The sequence below is a fragment of the Lactuca serriola genome, chromosome 8, assembly GCF_051521515.1.
Source record: "Lactuca serriola cultivar US96UC23 chromosome 8, Lser_US96UC23_V15, whole genome shotgun sequence".
Classification (NCBI taxonomy): Eukaryota; Viridiplantae; Streptophyta; class Magnoliopsida; order Asterales; family Asteraceae; genus Lactuca; species Lactuca serriola.
The window spans coordinates 134977556-134986944 of record NC_136415.1 but is presented as its reverse complement, the minus strand read 5'-3'; positions in this window follow the sequence as shown (position 1 = coordinate 134986944).

Below are 9389 nucleotides of genomic sequence, written 5' to 3'. Positions count from 1 at the left end.
TTTTACCCTTTTCCTTACTTTGCTAAAATCCAAGACCAATCCACTAGCATTATAAGCCGAAATCCCTCATTTGACACCACAAGGCCCAATAAGGCCCAAATATCCAAATTATGCCCAAACCCATCATGTGCCTAACCGGATAAGGCTCAAAATAACTAATGGTCAACCCTGGTCAAACTTCTGGACAATGATCCATGGACAACAAGTCAACAAAACAAGAAAAGTCAAACATGCCGAGTATGCCTCGCGTACTCAGCTGGTACGCCCGACGTACATCCTTTGGGGCCAGTACGTGCAGCGTACCAGATGGGTACGCCCAACGTACTCCCCTGAACCATATTCTTCTCCATTAAGCACTTAACCAGTTAAGTCTTTGCTCTAAACTCTTAAATCTTATTCCTATAGATGACTTATGACGTATAGTTGGCAAATTTACTTGCATGCATGGCTTAATAGGGCTCTAGAGCTCAAAAGAGCTTAATGAAGGGTCTTAACACATGCATAGTCCAAATAAACCTTAAAGATCACATTTTTATGCCTTTAGCACACCTAAAACATCCAAATCTACAAGATTAAGCCTATGAAACAACCTTAGCTCACAAGGACCAACCAAAAGAGGCAAAAATGGCCATAAACAAACCCAAAAGAAGATCTATACAATGAGTAGACAAGATAGGGACTTTATACCTCCAAGGTCACGAAATGAAGATGCTAACATTGGATCTCTTAGCTCTTCTCCAATAAATGAGTCTTCAACCTTCTTCTTCTCTTACACAAACCACCATAAACACTCTTCCAAGCTCCAAAACTCACTCAAGGCACTCTAGGGTTTCAATGTATGCTAATGGGGATGAAGGCTGACCTAAAATGTCCAGAGGAAGGATATAATGCTTCTTATATTAGGGGTAAAACCCCAAAATTAGGGTTTGGTGTTGAAGGGAGTACACCCCGCGTACCCCTTAGTACGCTCGACATTCTCAAAGACCTCCTGTGACCAACTTAACCATCACGCCCCGCGTACACAAAGAGTACGCTCTGCATACTCATTGAACCTCTAAAACCCTAAAACTTCATTTGGCCCTAACTCCTTTGCTCTAAGCCCGTTTCCGACGAACTTTATATCCACGGAAAGGTGACTAGAAGCCCTATGCTTCTAACAACTCACCTTAACCTTAAAACTTCCTAAACCAAAAACCCAAAATTCATAGAGGACTGATTTATCAAATTACAATTATACCCTTGGGCTTCGAAACACCATCGAGCACTTGGAGCACTTAGATTATAGCACCCACATCCAAAAAGGGCCAAATCCTTTCTTCCACAAGGTCGTAAGCATTATGATAACTGATGATCGGGCCACAACCCCGAATAATGAAGCAATTTGAAACTGAGTGTTGCAACTTGCCCCACTTAAATTCGATTTCGTCCTCGAAATCATTCCTTACCATCCCCGGCAAGCCCGACAGCTCGAGGGACACAACCACAACCTTGAGCATACAACGGACTTCCCAAGGCAACCAAACCCTACCCAATAAGAACTTTCCAACCCGAAGAAGATGAATCCATAATCCCATGCAGAAAACCAAACCTACTTTACCTGAAATCTGAAATCTCGAATTGGTCTGACTCCTCGATAGACCGCCCATACTGAACCACTACCATGCCTAAACCTCATTGAACTCTAGACTTAAATAGTACGCTTCCAATCCTTGATTGACTTGATGCTTCTAATGGAAACAAAATCAATAACCATTAATGTTGCGGAACACTTATACTTGACAGAAGGCTCCGATAATCCTTCGAGTAGAGGACTCATCCTTGCAACGGTTAGACTCGGACGGGAACTGCGTATCAGGGTCAAATCATTTACTCTGAGAATATTTAATCCAAGCTGTAAGTGAATTAGCACATTATCCAAATAACAAGCGACTCCACACATGAGTTGTAACGCCCGTAGATCCGGGCTAGTCAATATAGAGACGATAAGCATCAAAATTGACTTTTTGATAAGATTATTTAGAATGAATAATCTCAATTAAGTTGTAGTGGTCGTGACAAGGGTTCCGGATATATGAAGAATGCCGAAATCCAAGCTATAACGAAGAAATTATGACCTGTTGAAGTTTCGTGACAGAACCGGCACGACACTGCGCGACGTAAATAGTGAATTTATGATAGAGAGAGATTTAGCCTTAGTGATCTAAGTGAAAGTCGTAGAATACATTAAACCGAGAGCGTGCATAAAAAGAACGTCTAAATCTGACTTCATATGAGGAAGTTATGATTTTTCCAAGTTTCGACTTAGCGGTATGCAACCCAAAGTTCGAATATGAGATCGAGTGATTTTTAGCCAAAACAATCTAAAGGAGAATCGAAGATCTCGTCGATAGTAGTCCAGCGGTGAAAAGATAGACGAAAACGGACGTCAGATGAAGGAGTTATGAATTCCTAACGGAGTTTTCCTGTCCCTGCCTACTAAAAAATAATATAATAAAAAATAAAGTCAAAGTTAGCCGATGGAGTCTAAACTAGAGTTTTAGAGCATAATCTCACTTACACGTGGATATAAAGAACGTCGAAAACGGAGCTCGTATGCGAAAGATATGAATTTCTGAAGTTCGGGGCGTGAACCCCGACACCGTGTCAGAGTTCACAACGTGAATACAATATTCACGACGTGAACTCAGTACTTATGCCTTCTGGAGCCTGACAGACGCAAGTTGCGATGATGCACCTGATGACTACTGAACTCACGATGTGAATATTTGAGATTCACAACGTGAATCCAGAAAAATGACCCTATAAATAAAAACCGAAAGGCAGCCGGCCATGGTTGCTAATTCCTTCACTCTCTCACTTCCTACTCCCTATCTAGCCCTCTTGAAGTGCCCCCGAAGCCCCGGTATCATCCCGATACCCAAAGATCCTGAGAGAAAGAGTTTTCGAGTCGAAACTCTACCCGCGAGAAGTCCGGTTTCTTAGAAAACATTCCGGTTTCATCAAAGAATACTGCTTGAAGAGCCGTAGTGCTGTCCGATAATCATCTTATCAAGTGAGTGCATAGTCCCTTTCATGAACATGATTTTAATACAAGTATTGTTTGAATGTATTAAATATATGTTTTATGTGAGTTATTTGATGATGTATGAATTAAGTGTTAAAGAACATACCTGATTGTTTATGATAACTTAGGTTAAAGAGTAAACCTAAGATTTGTTATAATGGTTATGGGGTAGTATCTCTTTATGAGTACGAGTGAGATATATATGGAGAATAGAACTTTAAAATATGTCATTGATCCGGAAGCATGGATTAGACATAGTTATTCGTCCCTAGTCCGATTTAGTTAATTGTCATTAATCCGGGAGTATGGATTAAGACTTAGTCAATTGTCATTAATCCGGGATTATGGATTAAGACTTAGTTAATTGTCATTAATCCGGGAGTATGGATTAAGATTTAGTCAGTTGTCATTAATCCGGGAGAATGGATTAAGATTTAGTCAATTGTCATTAATCTGGGAGTATGGATTAAGACATAGTCAGTTGTCCTTAGTCCGGGAGTATGGACAGGACATATAATCTGTCATTAGTCCGAGAGTATGGATTAAGACATAGTCAGTTGTCCTTAGTCCGGGAGTATGGACAGGATATAGTTATTTGTTATTAGATCCAGGAGTATGGATCAGGTCGAGAGGTTATTTTTAGATCCGGGAGTATGGATCAGGTTGAGAGGTTAGTTTTAGATTCAGGAGTATGGATCAGGTCGAGAGGTTAGTTTTTAGTCTCGTTGAGAGGATTGACGGGGTGGGGTAAGAGTTGGTTATATATATATATATGTATATATATATATATATATATATATATATATATATATATATATATATAGAGAGAGAGAGAGAGAGGGAGAGAGAGAGAGAGAGAAAATTTTATATTGTGTGAATTCTAAATTATATATATGTTATAATATTGTGGGATTGAAATCCCTATGTACTCACCAGATTTTCCAAACTTGACCCACTGAATATTTTTGTATCACAGGTATCGATACAAAGACACATTACACTGAGAGATTAAAGAGATGTATATCATTAGTGTAGATGAATGTAAGTTCGGTTTATGCTTATGTGTCTGTATTGACCAAGACATCCCAAATGTTTTAAAACAAATAAAATAAATCTCTTTGGAGATGCTCAGATAAAGTATTTATCATGTTTTATGGGAACAAATTTTGCAACAGTTTTCTTTAAAAGATTACTCTGATTTTTTAAAACAAAGCATAAACAAATCGGTTTTTTCTAGCCGTGAAATTTGGGGATGTCACACGAGTCCCAAATCACAATACTGGCTTGACTTATGTCGATGGCCCTAGCTATTTTCCAAAAGCAGCCGAGACCTCCTTGGTCCCCACTTTCCTACCAACTAACCGAAACACCGGATTCCCGCCCGGTTTCCGAGTCAAATGCCACACAGTCGCCCTACTTGACTTCCTAATGAAAGCCTCATCTGGCGATAATTGATGAGGCTATCTTGCCACTTATGGCTCCAACCGATCATAACAGTCCGAAAAACCTGACGCCATCAAATCCAATGCTAAAGGTGAATGCTATATAACCAATTGTAGTCTTATATCACAACCGGCCTCCAACGACCTACCACTTCCTGATTCCATGCATGTCGTGGCCTTCCCACAATATTATGAATTGACCCATCCTGGTCTAATCAATCTGAAGAAATCCATGACCAATCATGGATTTGCCACACCCTCATTGTTGCACAGGGACCAATGAATGCTACAGGCCACCCCACAGTCTTATAACACTTCCAAACTAAATACCAACCTAGTGAATGCTACGGGCTACCTCGTAGTCTTACAACACTCCTATACTACCTGCTAACTAGGGAATGCTACGGGCCACCACCATAGTCTTACAACACTCCTATCTTGCCATGGACACTTCCCATGGTCTTAATGCTCATCTATCAATCCATCCATTCTCATCCTGAGTCGAACACGCACCAGACTATGCACCCTAAACAGAGGCTCGGGTCATGCTTCGAACCCCATCCTGGGTCCATCAAAATCCTTTTATCCATCACCAAGAAGACGCGAACCAACTGTTGGAAACTTCCTGAACTCCCAAATCACACAATCCTCAATCTAGACGGCCACCTGAGTCATCTTCCCTCCTAACAAGAATGTGAAACTCATACTAGTTTCATGACTGATTTGGCTTCCAGAAATATGAACAGTTCTCCCCCACTTGAATTCGTCGAAGCTCTCCCAACACTCAAAGTTTGAAGGATTCCTAATCCATCTTACACCTTATGATTGAACCGATGACAACCTGCACTTACCAATGCTAGTGCTCCATCACTAGCCAAACCCAAAGACTGCAAAACTCTTGAAGACCAGATGAACACTCCCCGAAATCTCAGCAAATCCGACAACCGCAAATGCTTCCGATGATACAACCCCCAAATCCTGAAATCATTTATGTTGGTGACAAGGATCATAACCCTCATGATAAATATATCTCCTTAGCACCTCCAGTGACCACCCAAACTCATGTGTTTGATGCCACCACCTTCTTGTTACCGCTCCTTCCTTAGCGATGGTAGTGATTGAACCTAAAACTCCTTCCACGGGTGACTGCCGATCCCACCAGATCAAATGCTAAAACCACTGAACCCTGACTTAACTGGAGAACCACCCCGCTGACCTTGACCATAGACCTTCCAAAAGATACCCCTGGATTGATGATGACAAGAACCGGATCAACAACCGAACACACTAAAACCCGCTCAACAAGAAACAACCCTTTACCGAACCACTAACAATTCATGGCATGTAGAAAGGCATATAACAATCATTGATAATAACCCATGCAATAGTAGAGAACCAAACCAGAGATAATGCTTACCAAAACCAAAACAAAATTCAAAAGCAATATAGGTTCTGAAAACCAAGAAAAAAGAAAAAGATAACATACCCACAATATCGTCTGAAGAAACCCTGAATCTCTCTTCTTGCCGAAGTACCTGCGATGAAACCTGAGCTACCCCAACCACTAAGTGGGGGTAATTCGCCCTGATATGACCAGGCTGATGATGACGATGACACAATTCTACATCTAATGTGCATTCTTGGTGGAGGTGACCCTTCCATCCGTACTTGCCACACTTAGACCTGATGTATACATCCTCATGTGCTCCTTCATCCTTCGTGCTACCACTACGGCCCCTTGGGGATTTGACACTAGCCAGACCATGAGTCTGTTTCCTCTTCCCCAGTTGCCTATCCAAACCAATCTCCTGCTCCCGGGTTACCCAGACCATCCCATCAATCGATTGAACAACCAAGGTTCGACCCTCGAACCTGGCGACTAATCTATCTGTGACATGCCCAATGATGTCGGCTAACTCCTCGCGTAGGGCTCGCGAAACCTCCGCGGCAATCCGATCATGGAATCGAACCTTCTGAAAACATGGCGCATGACCCACCTCCGATCCCAAATGATGAGAACTAGCAATTGAATCCTCCTTCTTGAAGGATTCTAGGAATCCACAAGCTTCAGGCTCCAGATGAGCACCTAGCTGCCCAGATACAATCTTGGCCCAAAAGGCCCATAGATGACCATCCAATAGCTCCAAAATCCCTTCCTTGACCGAACCAAAGATCACAGGAGTCCATTCTAGAATATTGAGGGTAATCTCCGACGAGATGAACTCCCGCATGCGCTCACCAATCGGCTCAGTACCTGCACCTGAGCCGGAACCAAAACCTGAACCCTCTTCCTGAGCACTCAACACCATCCTGGAAATTAACAAGAAAAATATCAGAACATACCGAAGGATCCTCATCCCACTGGCTTCCTAGATTCTCCAAGACTCTCCCCGATTCGAGTATGGATCATGTGCTTTCAGTAGTACGGACCCAATACTACCTTCCACACCTATCCATACTTTCCTCAGGAATCATCCTGAATCCTCTAAGTCACCTTCCCAAATCCATACACCAAGCAAATACTAACTAACGCAACAAAACCCACAGAAGCAATCCCTAGGCTTTCCTAGGTTCCCGACCTCACCCTTCCATCAGCTGCTGAAGGACCCCTCATAATGTCAGTTAGTTACTTCGTGAACACAATCACATGCAACAAAGCTCAGATAATCCTTCGAGTAAAAGACTCATCCCTACAACGGTTAGACTCAAACGAGAGCTGCGTAATAGGGTCAAATCCATCGCTCTGAGATTATTCAATCTTTATCACATGTGACTTAACATGTTCACTTAACAACTAACTCACATCACTTAAGAGTCCCACAAATCACAAAGAAAGCAACATTCGAGCAGTAGCACTCCAACCCACATAATGATCAAAGAATATTCGAACTCACACACCATAAATCATGCTAGGAATTTCCACCCTCACTGCCGGGTACCTTATGCATGCAAATTATACACATAACATGATCAAATAGATTTTCGAATAAAAGACTCTACCTTAGGACCACAACCAACTGAGGAATAGGAAATAAGGCCAAATCAATTATTCAAGGGCTATAAGATCCTAATTGTACACAATTTTTAAAGCATACACTTAGCAATTACTGATACCAATAGATATTCCCATTCCAGCATAGCATCCAATTCTCCCAAGGCTACAAGGCATCACATATCAGGCCAATCTATAACTGACTAATCAGCAGTAACATGAAATTCTACCAGCTTATACAATAGCCACACAAAGGCATCTCTCCTAGCATTTTATCATATAAAACTGAGCAGATCCTTAGCCCTAACTAGCATGCGATTTACAAATTTATAGGTCCAATCATACCAGATAACATGTACGTTTGTTTTGGGAAAACTTACTTGAGTTTGGCTGATTGCATGCATCAAACCCCCTTTACCTTTACAAAAATTATTTTTGGTATTCTCTTTCCTTTTACAAAAATATTTTTAAAACCCGTTTTATTTTTAATAAAATCATCAACTCCTCAGTTTGAGTTTAGTCACACTCGAGAGTGTGCCCGAATCCCTCAAACCAAGGCTCTATTACCAACTTGTAACGTCCCAAAAATAAGACCTAAAGATTTCATATTTAAATTCATAAAACCAGTATTCTGGAGACATCGACATAAGAATCCAGGTAAAACAAATGTGTCAATCATTACATCATATCAGAGTAATTTAAGAAAACACATAACGAGGTGGTGCGTGCTCTGCAATCATCCTAAGCTCTTCCTTTTGAAAATAGAAGTACCTGAACATAAACTGAAAACTGTAATCACAAAGCTTAGTGAGTTCCCAAAAATAACTCATACCATATATATAATTAGCATGAGCTACCCCCATAGTCTTTTCCTTAAAAATCCATGGGTTCTCCTCATGGTCTGACATCCAAGTGCCATGGGCTACCCCCATGGTCTGACATCCAAGTGTCATGGGCTACTCCATGGTCTTTCCTTGAAATCCATGGTCTTTCCTTGAAATTTCATGGGCTACCCCCATGGTCAGGCATCCAAGTTCCACGGGCTACCCCCATGGTCTTTCATATAATTATCACAGAGACAACTATCATTCCACAAAAGAAATAATGGGCTGACATTGGTGCCTTCGACCCATGGACATAGTGAGAAAACTCACCTCAATCCAAGATAACCGAAAACTCGAACTGCTGCTACCGAAAACCTCACATTGACATTAACAACTAATATTTTATCAATAATTAATTCCAATTCAACCAAGAATTCTAGACCAAAAACCCAACCTTTAGGGTAAAAGTCTATTTTACCCTTTTCCTTACTTTGCTAAAATCCAAGACCAATACACTAGCATCATAAGCCCAAATCCCTCATTTGACACCACAAGGCCCAATAAGGCCCAAATATCCAAATTGGACCCAAACCCATCATGTGCCTAACCCGATAAGGCTCAAAATAACCAATGGTCAAACCTGGTCAAACTTCTAGACAACGATCCATGGACAACAAGTCAACAAAACAAAAAAAGTCAAACATGCTGAGTACGCCACGTGTACTTAGCTAGTACGCCCAGCGTACACCCTTTGGGGCCAGTACACGTAGCGTACCAGATGGGTATGCCCAACGTACTCCCTAAACCCCATTCTTCTCTATTAAGCACTTAACAAATTAAGTCCTTGCTCCAAACTCTCAAATCTGATTCCTATGGATGACTTGTCATGTAAAGTTGGAAACTTTACTTGCATGCATGGCTTAATGGGGCTCTAGAGTGCAAAAGAGCTTAATGAAGGGTCTTAACACATGCATGAGTCCAAATAAACCATAAAGATCACATTTTTATGCCTTTAGCACACCTAAAACGTCTAAATCTACAAGATTAAGCCTCTGAAACAACCTTAG